Source organism: Haematobia irritans, chromosome 2, assembly GCF_050003625.1.
Source record: "Haematobia irritans isolate KBUSLIRL chromosome 2, ASM5000362v1, whole genome shotgun sequence".
Lineage (NCBI taxonomy): Eukaryota > Metazoa > Arthropoda > Insecta > Diptera > Muscidae > Haematobia > Haematobia irritans.
Window position 1 is genome coordinate 63,544,634 of NC_134398.1, and position 15,829 is coordinate 63,560,462.

The following is a 15,829-nucleotide window of genomic DNA, read 5'->3' on the forward strand; positions in this document are numbered from 1 at the left end:
AGCGTTAGTTTAACTAAGGATGTTTTTTTTATACCCGTATGAGTTAAGTTTACCACGTAGCATTTCGATCCACCCTTTTCCACGTAAGTAAGCAGCAACATATGTATATACGCTGACATTACTTAAGTGAACAGTTGTGATTAAACATTAAGATAATATTTCAATTAATTTTAAGTACCAACAAATAAGATTTTATTAAAACAACACCAATGCCAAGACAATATTTTTGTCAGTAATTAGGGTGGGACTTTAGCAAACTTTTCTAAGACTTTGTCTTTGTTCACAAGACCAATGAATCGAAAGGGTTGAACACCATCTAATATTTGCCGTAAGCAAACATTGTTCATGACCAAATTACAAATACACCCGAAAAGACAGCATTACAGAATCGAAAGAAGTCATCTTTCTGTAATGCTGTAAGAAGTACACTCAGAAAATTGAACGTCGTAACTACAAGTAAATTCCATAATATTGAGTAGTTCAAAATTTTACGCACGGTTAGTTAAATTTAACTAGTGATGAACAAAATTAACTCAGGGGAAGTAAATTGATCTTACAGCCATTACCGGCAAAATGGTTAAGAACTCCCAATGAGTTCGTAAATGGACGGAAGCAAATATAATAATAGGGAATACGTATTTTCTCGAACATACGAAGAAGCTTCTCAGGGTTACTAAATTTTTACTGTGCAATATTACGAAGTCTAGTTGGACACGAAATTTCTATTTTTAGTATAAAAAAAACTAACGATGAATGTCAATTCTAACTACACGTACATGGTTGCCGCATTCATTTAATGGTTATCTAGAGCATGTAATTGCCGCGACAACCGTGTATTTTGTCTTTGTAAAAATAGTTTTCGAGCGGAGAAAAATGTATGGTGGTAATAAGCATTTGAATGGTTCTCAAATACCACAAACATGTTCTATCATTTAAATGATAGAATTTGAGACCATGGTCGGGAAAATCATGTACCTGACCATTCAATTTTTTGACTTGTTTACAGGGAAAAAAATATTTTTATAGGTTAAGTATAGACATGGCTAGAACCTTTACATGGCCATAAAGACCATGTACATTATTTTCGTGACCATTTAATTTTTTTGTAGCGAAAATAATTTTATAAAAACATTGAGCAGGTACACACGATTTTCATTTTGCGCGTCAGTCGTGTGTTGATTGTTTCTTGTAATGGACGGAGAATACGGATTTACTGTGTTTTGTGTTAATTTATTTATTCAGAAGTGGCACGTGGTTTTATGTGAACACAAAAAAGGAAAGTGTAATTGAAAAATGTACCTGTTTTTTGTTCTGCATTTTGCTATAGGATCATTAATTTTTATTTGCAGTTACATGATGTCTGCGTTTGTACATTTGATGGGCACGATGTAAATATGGAAAAATTACTTATTGTTGAAATTGAAACAAAATAGAGTATGTAAAAATATATGATGTTTGCTTGAACGGCATTATAAATACAAATAAACAATGATTTAGTTTATAAATAAATAAAAACAAACAAATAAAGTTAATTTTGTGTTTTCTTTTCTCAAGTGGCGTCCTTTTTTCGACGATGAAAAAAGTTTTTTCATAAAAATCAAAACATTTTAGGTTGTGACCATGTTGTGACCATATTTTAACTAGAAGAAAAACATTTTGAATGAATACCATAACATTTTAAATAGTGACCATTGTCTTTTAATGGAAACAAAATTCTTTTTATCAAGATAATAACATTTTAGATGAGGACAATTATATTTTTCTTAGAACCATGTTCACTGAACCAACATGGTTGCAGGTTAAAATGTTACGTGGTCGCCGCAAAAATAGCTCCTATCACATTATTTTGCTCTTCGAATATGATTGTGACAATCATGTTTCTTCTTTGCGTGTACCGTTGAGTGAATCTATTTCTAGACAATAGTTCGTCCCCGGAACATGTACTCGTGCACTCATAGAAAAAATGATGCACGGCGTGCTCATTTCGAAACGATCCGTTCATGAAAGTGAATCAACACACATGTGGTGTCGAGCGGAGAACAGGCGGTGTCAATCTGACAACGATAAAATGACACCATGCGTTATCGAAATAACAACCAGCGTTCACGATCTGAAAACGTTATGGTTACAAATTTATAAACAAAATTAAAAAAAATATTTCCGCTACCGTGACTCGAACCTGTTTTTTCTGCACCATACGCATTGACAGTCGCCTTAGCACATTGCACCATCGAGGGAGTTGCCATAATAACGTCTAACGATTATTTTAAGACTTCTCATGGTCAAAGAAAAACGAATGCCGTTCATGCCGTGAATGCCCGTGGACGTTTCGATTTTTTGTGAACGTTCACCTAGAAAAAAGTGACCACTTCTTTAAGTTAAAATTAACTCATTGTGAAGAAAGTTGAACTTCGTATAGCGCCAAAGACATTTTTATTTGTTTGAACGATGTGATTTTCGTAGAAATTAGGTAGAATGCATTCCATATATTAGTTAACATTTTCTTATATTTATGTACCACTATACTACAGATTGAAAAAATTTAACTGAATTGAATTCATATATGGAATGATTCTATTGAACTTTTTTCATTCATTTGGATAAATCTTACATATTTGTGTTAAACCTTTTACTTCAAAATTAGAACTGCTTACCTTAGTTTTTAAATACAGTTTTATTTATTTATATAAGCATTTTTTCTTCGATAAAAGACATGTTTTATTAATATATTAAATATATTTATTAAGAATTAACAGCATCGACTGGCCTTGAAATATTAGTTTATTATTCCACTATTTCCAGTTTCCATGTAACATAATGTTACCAACTGTAAAACGTAATGGTTTTCTTCTTCTTGTTCCTTTCACATTTAATAAGATGCTACGTAACGATTTTGTCCTCCTTTTACAATTTCAATACCTACAAATATAAAAAATCATAAACCAATTTTTTCACAAAAGGCTAGCGTCACTGTATGAATGTTACCTGATAATTGAAGATTCCAAAATGAAGACGAATGAAAGGTTGTTATTATGTTGCTTTTTCTTTCTTTATACACCATCACGAACATTGATCGACTTATTGTTTGTTATTTATGTTCAATAATTTTGAAAAAAAAAACGAAAAATGTTCTCATTAATTTAAAATAACAAATATTTTATTTGTTATTTATTATATTATTTTACTATATGTTATTTTGTAACAATCTCTCCGTATACCATAACAACGCGATTCCAACTAAAAAAAACAACCCACGCGCAAACATATCGATTACATCGATGACAAGTATCGACTACAGGTAGATAAAAGAAATATAGGAAAATTTATTATATTCTAACAAGTGTATTAAACAAGTAAGTTTTGAAAGGATTGAATACTTCTTAGTACGAATGAACTAAAATATTTTTCTATGCCAAGTGTTATTCGTATGTATGATAAGCTTTCTATAATAAAGGAATTCAGTGTTATCGTTTTATAAGAAATTTTACTAAATTTGAGGAAACTTGGTTTTAGTTCGGTTTTTGTTTATTTTTACGAATGCTTTGTTATTAGTGAATGAAATTTTCTTGTTCAGTAGTAAATTCTTATACCCAGCGAAGAAAACAGTATTAGTAAAATTCCATGGCTTATTCTAGTTAATGAACTATTCCTAACTGGTTTCAGTTTAGGATTTTTTTTTACTGAAACAAGTAAATTTTATTATTTCACACCAAAATTTAACTTAATGGCTAAACTAAATTGATAAACATTTTTATACACTCCACCATAGGATGGGGGTATATTAACTTTGTCATTCCGTTTGTAACACATCGAAATATTGCTCTAAGACCCCATAAAGTATAAATGTTCTGGGTCGTGGTGAAATTCTGAGTCGATCTGAGCATGTCCGTCCGTCCGTCTGTTGAAATCACGCTAACTTCCGAACGAAACAAGCTTTCGACTTGAAACTTGGCACAAGTAGTTGTTATTGATGTAGGTCAGATGGTATTGCAAATGGGCCATATCGGTTCACTTTTACGTATAGCCCCCATATAAACGGACCCCCAAATTTGGCTTGCGGGGACTCTAAGAGAAGCCAATTCCATCCGATCCGGCTGAAATTTGGTACATGGTGTCAGCATATGATCTCTAACAACCATGCAAAAAATGGTCCACATCGGTCCATAATTATATATAGCCCCCACATGCAGAGAAGAAACATGATTGTCACAATCATATTCGAAGAGCAAAATAATATGATAGGAGCTATTTTTGCGGCAACCATGTAACATTTTCACCTGCAACCATGTTGGCTCAGTGAACATGGTTCCAAAAAAAATAAAATTGTCCTCATCTAAAATGTTATTATATTGATAAAAAGAATTTTGTTTCCATTAAAAGACAATGGTCACGAACTAAAATGTTATGGTATTAGCCAGAGTGTTTTTTCCAGTTAAAATAATATGGTCACAACCTAAAATGTTTTGATCTTTATGAAAAAAACTGTTTTCGTCGTCGAAAAAAGAACGCCACTTCAGAAAAGAAAACACAAAATTAAATTTATTTATTTTTCTCTATTTATAAACTACTTCATTGTTTATTTGTATTTATTTATAATGTTGTGCAAACAAACATCACATATATTTATACACTCTAGGATAGGTTAGGTTAATAATAATTCAATAATAAGTAATCATTCCATATTTGCGTCGTGCAAATGAACCAAGGCAGATATCATGTAACTGCAAATAAAAATAAATGGTACCATATTTCAAAATGCAGAACAAAAAACAGGTAAATTTCTTTCAATTACACTTTCCTGTTTTTGTGTTCACATAAAACCACGTGTCATTTCTGAATAAATAAATTAAAATAAAACACAGTAATTCCGTATTCTCCGCCCATTCCAAGAAACAATCAACACATGACTGACGCGCAAAATGAAAATCGTGTGTACCTGCTCAATGTTTTTATAAAATTCTTTTCGCTGCAAAAAAATTAAATGGTCACGAAAACAATGTACATGGTCTTTATGGCCATGTAATGGTTCTTGACATGTCTATACGTAACCTATAAAAATACTTTTTTCTCTGCAAAAGAGTAAACAAAATTGAATGGTCATGTACATGATTTCCCCGACCATGTAATGGTCTCAAATTCTATCATTTAAATAATAAAACATGTTTGCGCCATTTGAGAACCATTTAAATGCTTATTGCCAACATATATTTTTCTCCGCTCGAAAATTATTTTTACAAAGACAAATACATGGTTTTCGCGACAATAACCTACTCTAGATAAGCATTAAATGGATGCGGCAACCATGTTCAAACATGTTTTTTCTGTGCGTGCATATAAGCCGATCCCCCGATTTGGCTTGCGGAGCCTCTAAGAGAAGCAAATTTGATCCGATCCGGCTGAAATTTGGTACATGGTGTTAGTATATGGTCTCTAATGACCATGCAAAAAATCGTCCACATTGGTTCATAATTATATAGCCCCCATATAAGCCGATCAAGGCCGTATTCAGGGGGGGGGGGGATGAGGGGATCAAACCCCCCCCGAAATGAATGAATATTTTTATATAAATAAATATATATTTTTAGCTGCATAGAAAAATCTTATCGATGATGTTGAAGAAAAGCTGGAGGTTTTATTTTGAAAAACGCTTACCTATAAAACTTGCACAAATTATAGAATACTAGTTGAAAAGCCCGTCAAACGACGGTCGAAAAAAAAACAAATTATTTTTGTTCTCGCACCACAAATTTCATTTTTGGAAAATGTATTTCTGCTTTTTATGTGTGTTTGTTGTTCTTTTTGTGAACATGACTCGCTTTGTTTGGCCATAGCAACAACAACGAAACAGCCACACACACGTGTGTAAATGAAATGGCGCAAAACCTGCGAAAAGAACCTGCCTAATTCAGCGATTGAAGCAATAAAGAGATTTTTCCAAACGTGCATATTCTTTTAAAAATTTTGGTCACTTTGCCAGTTACTCAGGGATGGAAAATACAATTTCACTGGAAGATTATTGTCAAGAGACTGAATTTTAAAGAAAATAAAATTTTGACAAAATTTTCTATAGAAATAAAATTTTTACAAAATTTTCAATTTAAATAAAATTTTGACGAAATTTTCTATAAAAATAAAATTTTGCAAAAATTCTATATAGAAATAAAATGTTGACAACAATTTCTACCGAAATAAAAAATCGATAATATAGAATCGCATTCTTTTTTCGACTAAAACTTTCTTGAAGTTCAATAAAATCCTGTTTTTGACTATGTCTTTTACAAAATCGAAATTTTCTTCCCACATGAACATGTCTGTTTTGCCATATTTGTAAAAGACTATTAGCAAATAAGGTTGATAAAAACTTTCTCAAAATATTAAAATATTTTGTCAAAGCTATTGTACCATAAATCTGATATCGACTCAAAAATGTCTACACAAAAGGTACTAAATCATTCGCGGGGGTACTACGGTACTGACCGGGGTGAAAAAGGTTTGAAACAAGTACTATAGTACTGCATTTTCTATCCCTGCAGTTACTACGTGCTCATCCGAACGTTCATTTTCAACAATGAAGAGATTAAAGACGTATCTTAGAAATTCGACTAGCGAGAGTATACTCAAAGGATTGGCATTAATGTCGGTTCATCGCCGAATAAATGTGCCGACTGAAGAAGTCATTGATTTATTTGCTGCCCAAAAAGCCCGTCGGCTCAATTTAATATTATAACAAGTATATACAGCACTAAGTTCGGCCGGGCCGAATCTTAAATACCCACCACCATGAACCAAATATTAGGGTTTCCTTTGAAATTTCAGGACGGCTTGAGGACGTGAGGATATTCCTGAAGATAAATTTAAAGATTTCACCTATGAGGACTATATCAGATTCTGGATTTATAAGAACCATTTTTGTTTGAGTTTTAAAGAAATCATTAACATCTCTTGTACGTGTGCAAGAAAATTATAAAATAACGTCTTGATTTGAAATCTTAAATCTGTAGAAGTAAAATCTAGAAATTTTACATTGAGTTTCAAGCAATTTTCATGATCAGTGCGCCTTCTACACCCTCAAGAAGTGAAGTCGGTCTATATGGAGGCATTACCAAATGGACCGATAAAAACGTAATCCCATACACGTTTTTGTGAGCCTAAAATACCAGAATATTTACAATTTCAGGCAAATCAGATAAAAACTACGGTTTCTAGAAACCCAAGGAGTTAAATCGGGAGATCGTTCTTATGGGGGCTATACTAAAATATGGACCGATACTCACCGTTTTCGGCACACCTCTTTATGACCCGAAAATACCTCTAGATTTCCAATTTCAGGCAAATAGGATAAAAACTTCGGATTCTAGAAGCCCAAGAAGTAAAATCGGGAAATCGGTCTATATGGGGGCTATACCAAAATATGGACCGATACACACCATTTTCGGCACACCTCTTTATGGTCCTAAAATACCTGTAGATTTCCAATTTCAGACAAATTGGATAAAAACTACGGTTTCTATAAGCCCAAGACCCCAAATCGGGAGGTCGTTTTATATGGGGACCATACCAAAACATGGACCGATACTCACAATTTTTGGCACACGTATTTGTGGTCATACAATACCTCTAGATTTCCAATTTCAGGTAAATTGAATAAAAACTGCGGTTTCTATAAGCCCAAGAAGTAAAATCGTGAGATCGGTCTATATGGGGCTATACCAAAATATTGACCGATACTCACAATTTTTGGCACATGTATTTGTGGTCCTACAATACCTCTAGATTTCCAATTCCAGGTAAATTGAATAAAAACTGCGGTTTCTATAAGCCCAAGAAGTAAAATCGTGAGATCGGTCTATATGGGGGCTATACCAAAATATTGACCGATACTCACAATTTTTGGCACATGTATTTGTGGTCCTACAATACCTCTAGATTTCCAATTTCAGATAAATTGAATAAAAACTGCGGTTTCTATAAGCCCAAGAAGTAAAATCGGGAGATCGGTCTATATGGGGGCTATACCAAAACATGGACCGATACTCACCATTTTTGGCACACCTCTTTATGGTCATAAAATACCTCTAGATTTCAAATTTCAGGCAAATTGGATAACACCAGCTAAATTGGAACACCAAGACCCCAAATCGGGAGGTCGGTTTATATGGGGACTATATCAAAACCTGGACCGATATAGCCCATCTTCGAACTTGACCTGCCTGCAGACAAAAGACGAGTTTGTGCAAAATTTCAGTACGATTGCTTCATTATTGAAGACTGTAGCGTGATTACAACAGACAGACCGACAGACGGACATCGTTATATCGTCTTACAATTTCTCCCTGATCAAGAATATATATACATTATATAGTCGGAAATCGATATTTCGATGTGTTACAAACGGAATGACAAACTTATTATACCCCGTCACCATTCTATGGTGGTGGGTATAAAAATATTGTATACATACCTATGCATAAATAAAATTTTCTACACATGAGATTATATGAATATTTTTTTTTTTAAGTTGAACCCCCCCCGAATTAAAATCCTGGCTACGGCCTTGAAGCCGATCACCAGTTTTGAACACCGGAGCCTCTTGGAAGACCAAAATTCATCTGATTCAGTTGAAATTTGGTACGTGGTGTTAATATATGGCCTCAAACACCTATGCAAAAATTGGTCGAAATCGGTCCATAATTATATATAGCCCCCATATAAACCGATCCCGAGATTTGGTTTTGGAGCCTCTTGGAGGAGCAAATTTCATCCGAGTCAATCAGTCAGTTGAAATTTGGTACATTGTGCTATTATATGGCTGTTAAAAACTATGTCCAACTAGGTCCATATCGGTCTATAGTTATATATAGCCCTCAGATAAATCGATCCCCAATCACACAAAAATTGGTCCATATCAAGTTTATAATTGTATATAGCCCCCATATAAGCACCATATTTCAATTCTGGCTCTCTACTACGTATGGACTATGTCACAATTTAGAAAACGATGTTAAGAAGTTTTAAGATACCACAACCCAAGTAATTCGATTGTGGATGACAGTATTTCGTAGAAGTTTCTACGCAATCCACGGTGGAGGGTACATAAGATTCGGCCTGGCCGAATTTACGGCCGTATATACTTGTTTCCTTTAGTTTCGAAGGCACTTTTTTCTGGGTGTTTCCGTTTCATTTTGTCACCGTCTGTTCACGACTATGGAACGTAATTTTTATACCCTCCATCATAGGATGGGGGTATATTAACTTTGTCATTCCGTTTGTAACACATCGAAATATTGCTCTAAGACCCCATAAAGTATATATATTCTGGGTCGTGGTGAAATTCTGAGTCGATCTAAGCATGTCCGTCCGTCCGTCCGTCCGTCCGTCCGTCTGTTGAAATCACACTAACTTCCGAACGAAACAAGCTATCGACTTGAAACTTGGCACAAGTAGTTGTTATCGATGTAGGTAGGATGGTATTGAAAATGGGCCATATCGGTCCACTTTTACGTATAGCCCCCATATAAAGGGACTCTCAGATTTGGCTTGTGGAGCCTCTAACAGAAGCATATTTCATCCGATCCGGCTGAAATTTGGTACATTGTGTTGGTATATGGTCTCTAACAACCGTGCAAAAATTGGGCCATATCGGTCCACTTTTACGTATAGCCCCCATATAAAGGGACCCTCAGATTTGGCTTGTGGAGCCTCTAACAGAAGCATATTTCATTAGATCCGGCTGAAATTTGGTACATGGTGTTGGTATATGGTCTCTAACAACCGTGCAAAAATTGGTCCACATCGGTCCATAATTATATATAGCCCCCATATAAACCGATCCCCAGATTTGGCTTGCGGAGCCTAAAAGAGAAGCAATTTTCACCCGATTCGGCTGAAATTTGGTACATGGTCTCTAACAACCATGCAAAAATTGGTCCACATCGGTCCATAATTATATATAGCCCCCATATAAACCGATCCCCAGATTTGGCTTGCGGAGCCTCAAAGAGAAGCAACTTTAATCCGATCCGGCTGAAATTTGGTACATGATGTTGGTATATGGTCTCTAACAACCATGCAAAAATTGGTCCACATCGGTTCATAATTATATATAGCCCCCATATAAACCGATCCCCAGATTTGGCTTGCGAAGTCTCCAAGAGAAGCAAATTTCATCCAAGCCGGTTGTAATTTGGAACATGGTGTTAGTATATGATCTTTAACAACCGTGCCAGAATTGGTCCATATCGGTCCATAATTATATATAGCCCCCATATAAAACGTTCTCCAGATTTGACCTCCGGAGCCTCTTGGAGGAGCAAAATTCATCCGATCCGGTTCAAATTAGGAACGTGGTGTTAGTATATGGTCGCTAACAATCATACCAAAATTGGTCTAATCAAATTGGGCCATATCGGTCCACTTTTACGTATAGCCCCCATATAAAGGGATCCTCAGATTTGGCTTGTGGAGCCTCTAACAGAAGCATATTTCATCCGATCCGGCTGAAATTTGGTACATGGTGTTGGTATATTGTCTCTAACAACCGTGCAAAAATTGGTCCACATCGGTCCATAATTATATATAGCCCCCATATAAACCGATCCCCAGATTTGGCTTGCGGAGCCTAAAAGAGAAGCAATTTTCACCCGATTCGGCTGTAATTTGGTACATGGTGTTGGTATATGGTCTCTAACAACCATGCAAAAATTGGTCCACATCGGTCCATAATTATATATAGCCCCCATATAAACCGATCCCCAGATTTGGCTTGCGGAGCCTCAAAGAGAAGAAAATTTCATCCGATCCGGCTGAAATTTGGTACATGATGTTAGTATATGGTCTCTAACAACCATGCAAAAATTGGTCCATATCGGCCCTTAATTATATATAGCCCCCATATAAACCGATCCCCAGATTTGGCTTGTGGAGCCTCTAAGAGAAGCATATTTCATCCGATCCGGCTGAAATTTGGTACATGGTGTTGGTATATGGTCTCTAACAATCATACAAAAATTGGTCCACATCGGTCCATAATTATATATAACCCCCATATAAACCGATCCCCAGATTTGGCTTGCGGAGCCTCAAAGAGAAGCAACTTTAATCCGATCCGGCTGAAATTTGGTACATGATGTTGGTATATGGTCTCTAACAACCATGCAAAAATTGGTCCACATCGGTTCATAATTATATATAGCCCCCATATAAACCGATCCCCAGATTTGGCTTGCGAAGTCTCCAAGAGAAGCAAATTTCATCCAAGCCGGTTGTAATTTGGAACATGGTGTTAGTATATGATCTTTAACAACCGTGCCAGAATTGGTCCATATCGGTCCATAATTATATGTAGCCCCCATATAAAACGTTCTCCAGATTTGACCTCCGGAGCCTCTTGGAGGAGCAAAATTCATCCGATCCGGTTCAAATTAGGAACGTGGTGTTAGTATATGGTCGCTAACAACCATACCAAAATTGGTCCAATCACACAAAAATTGGTCCATATCGGTTCATAATCATGGTTGCCACTAGAGCCAAAAATAATCTACACAGAAAAAAAATGTCTTGTAAATTTAAGGACCATTTTGACTTCCACATAGTTCAACAAATTTACCGTAATATAGTTCATTTTTCGTAACCACAACGAAAATTAACTTAACTAAAGCAAAACTTATAAATATTCAGTAAATGTTTTTTAGTTCACTAACTACGAAATGGGAAGGATTTTTCCTTAAATAAATTTCCAACACAGTAGTTAATGCATCGTTGATTCTAAAGGGTGATTCTTTTGAGGTTAGGATTTTCATGCATTAGTATTTGACAGATCACGTGGGATTTCAGACATGGTGTCAAAGAGAAAGATGCTCAGTATGCTTTGACATTTCATCATGAATAGCCGAACGATCTGCCACAACGTCGAATTTTCAGTGAATGGGCCCTAGAAAAGTTGGCAGAAAATCCGCTTTTTTATCGACAAATTTTGTTCAGCGATGAGGCTCATTTCTGGTTGAATGGCTACGTAAATAAGCAAAATTGCCGCATTTGGAGTGAAGAGCAACCAGAAGCCGTTCAAGAACTGCCCATGCATCCCGAAAAATGCACTGTTTGGTGTGGTTTGTACGCTGGTGGAATCATTGGACCGTATTTTTTCAAAGATGCTGTTGGACGCAACGTTACGGTGAATGGCGATCGCTATCGTTCGATGCTAACAAACTTTTTGTTGCCAAAAATGGAAGAACTGAACTTGGTTGACATGTGGTTTCAACAAGATGGCGCTACATGCCACACAGCTCGCGATTCTATGGCCATTTTGAGGGAAAACTTCGGAGAACAATTCATCTCAAGAAATGGACCGATAAGTTGGCCACCAAGATCATGCGATTTGACGCCTTTAGACTATTTTTTGTGGGGCTACGTCAAGTCTAAAGTCTACAGAAATAAGCCAGCAACTATTCCAGCTTTGGAAGACAACATTTCCGAAGAAATTCGGGCTATTCCGGCCGAAATGCTCGGAAAAGTTGCCCAAAATTGGACTTTCCGAATGGACCACCTAAGACGCAGCCGCGGTCAACATTTAAATGAAATTATCTTCAAAAAGTAAATGTCATGGACCAATCTAACGTTTCAAATAAAGAACCGATGAGATTTTGCAAATTTTATGCGTTTTTTTTTTTTTTTAAAAAGTTATCAAGCTCTTAACAAATCACCCTTTATTATAAAAATACATGGGCAATATAAAAATCTTACTACGAAATGTGGACAATTTACTAAGACAAAATTTTGTATGGAAAAAATTTTTTGTAGTAAAAATTAACTTAACGACATTACCGATTCGTACGATGACTACCTACAGATTATTTCCCTTTTTATTATATGTTGGAGTGTTTTTACTCACATTGAAAATTTTAGTTAAAATAGAATAAAAATTAGTTAATATAATCCTTGACAGGTGTATATAATTTTTATAGATTCCTCATAGATTTGGTATATATTTTACCTTAACTTATAGATAGAATTCCTACTAATCAATAAACGTGCTACTGGAAAATGTGAGTGCATCATGCGAGGGAGTTTTTAGAGACATTTTGTGTATATCTCGTATGATTGTTTCTGTTTGTTATTGCGTCATTTATGCTGTTGTTGGTTGTTTTGATTCTAGAGACAATGGAATGTTCCTTGTGTGTTGTTGGTATCTTTTGTGGTGAGAGTTGTTTTTTTTGCAATAGCAAGATCAGAAAGGGAACGTGTGTGTGTGTGGAGTTGTTTTTCTTTACGGCAGGTATGTATCCCTTATGACAATTGTGTCTGAGTTTTATTGTTGCATTCAGTTATGTTGATGCATTTATGAAGTGCACACGTGGATTTAATTTTGCAAAATTGTACGTGCGGTATTGGTGTTTATTAATGAAAATACATTTATTTCGAAACATTTTAGAAACTGAGAAATGAATGATGTGATGTTAGAGGAATCAAAAACGCTTTTTATTGATAAAAAACAACAGATTTAGGAACTGTATATTTCTGTTAATATGTTAGTTTACAATTAGTGCGGATTTTAAATTGATTTACATAAAAAATATACAACATGAGTGGTAATAGGATGATTTATATTTATTCTACATCTGGATCACAGGTTGAGAAGCAACCATTTTTTTGAATCTATATTTTTTATGTTACAGCAATTCCTACAGGTGAGTACTAAGTTCGAGTTTAGCCGCTAAAATTAAAAATAAATCACTAAGCAAAGTATAAAATTATACGTCTTCGATACAAATTTAAATATAACTTGATGGAGAATAGCCCAAATCAAGTTTTTTATAAAGATTATTTTTTATAATGGATTATTAAAGAAAACTTATCATGGAAATTGCAATTTTAGCCGCTAAACTCGAACTTAATATCCACCTTAAATACTAAATGCTATACTGACAAGTGGAAATTATGTCTAATTTTATAATATTTTTATTTCAATTATATTCTGAGAATAATTTCAATAACGTCCCATTTGTCCATGGATATGATTCCAATAATGTACCTACTGGATGGATTTTTCAATGTGGTAAGTTTTTCTGTAAACGGTATTTTGTCCGTTTTTAATAAAACCAAAATTTCAATTTATTAAAAATTATTTTTTTCACTTGCAGGTAGACAGGTCTCGTAATGGTAATTTTTTGAATATTCTTACTGTTTAATACTAATTAAGCTGATATCCTTATTGGCTCTAGGAAATACTCTTGAAAACCGTAAGTTAAAGATCAATATGAACGATAGAATTAATTAATTAATAATATTTTTCTTATATTTTGTATAACTTCAGATGCCTCTAAGCCAAATCCGCCCAACAAACGTTAGCCAAAATCGATGAAATTGGACAATTCAATTGAATATAGCAACTTATGCCACATATATCTTTCATATGGATAGAAAACATGGACATTTAAATTAATTAGTTTAGTCCTAATAACATAGAATATTACTCTTTTGAAGAAGCAATTACTAACTACCGGCAAGTAAATGCGTCCAACGTACTAATAAAAATATTTCCTTTATTGTATATCATAAGCCATAGTTTTGTGTAATATAATAATAATTCTTTGAAATAAAATACTGGTGGTTATAGAAAATTGACTTGTTTTGTACGAAAAATTTCTTAGTTGTATACAGGCTTTTTGTACTTTTGATTCCTCAATTTCTCTACTTTTTTGAAAATTATACCGACAAACAGTTTATTTCAAACCAATTTCTTAACACATGTTTCTCAAAAAATTGTTAATTTTTCCGGATAGCAGGAATATTTTGAATGAGTTTAACTATATTCTTCCCACAGCATAGTAATAATGAACTAAAATACGACGTAATACATGAACTAATTTATAAGAAAATCATGAACTTATCTAGATGAAAAAAATCTTTGGCGCCAAATCATGGTCATTCTTACTATGGGTTAGTTCATTTTTCATAAAAAATAGTAAACTTTTTTTCGGTGTACCTAAATTTTATTTCTATAGAAAATTTTGTCAAAATTTTATTTCTATAGGAAATGTTGTCAAAATTTTATTTCTAGAGAAAATTTTGTTAAAATTTTATTCCGTTCATAATAAAATTTTCATCATTTTCAAAATTTTATTTCTATAGAAAATTTTGTTCAAATTTTATTCGGTTCATAATCATGGTTGCCTCTCGAGCCACAAATAATCTACCAAGATTTTATTTCTATAGACAATTTTGTCAAAAGTTTATTTCTATAGAAAATTTTGTTAAAATTTTATTCCTGTAGAAATTTTTGTCAAAATTTTCTTTCTATAGAATATTTTGTCAAAATTTTTATTTCTATAGAAAATTTTGTGAAAATTTTATGTCTACTTAGTCAAACTGAATTATATACGTATTGGATCGATCTTTTTTGAATTAATATATACCACGTATGGACTTACATACAATTTAGAAGATGGTGTTAGGAGGTTTTAAGATACCTTGCCATCGGCAAGCGTTACCGTAACTTAAGTAATTCGATTGTGGATGTCAGTGTTTAGAAGGAGTTTCTTCGCAATCCATGATGGAGGGTACATAAGCTTCGGCCTGGCCGAACTTACGGCCGTATATACTTGTTTCTATTAGTGTGTGGTGTTTCTAAAAATAGACTTTGACTGTATGTGTTAATGAATACATGCAGCCAAGCAAGAAAAGAATAAACAAAGTCACATTTGGTTGTTGATGAGTATAATAGCCAGTGGATAGTGTGTTTAGTTAGAAAACTGATTGTACGCGGTTCGATCCTCCGTCCGGACAAAAGGTAAAATTTTATAAAATAATAAAAATAAAATCTAATAAAATCTAA

The 15,829-nt window shown here is 34.1% G+C and overlaps 1 long non-coding RNA gene across 1 annotated transcript; it reads left to right on the plus strand.

Moving 5' to 3' along the window:
• Positions 1–13,555: 13,555 nt before the first annotated feature.
• On the plus strand, positions 13,556–14,494 carry LOC142227596 (uncharacterized). Its single transcript, XR_012719918.1, has 4 exons — positions 13,556–13,682; positions 13,975–14,050; positions 14,136–14,234; positions 14,309–14,494. It is a non-coding gene; the product is annotated as an uncharacterized LOC142227596 (long non-coding RNA).
• Positions 14,495–15,829: the final 1,335 nt, after the last annotated feature.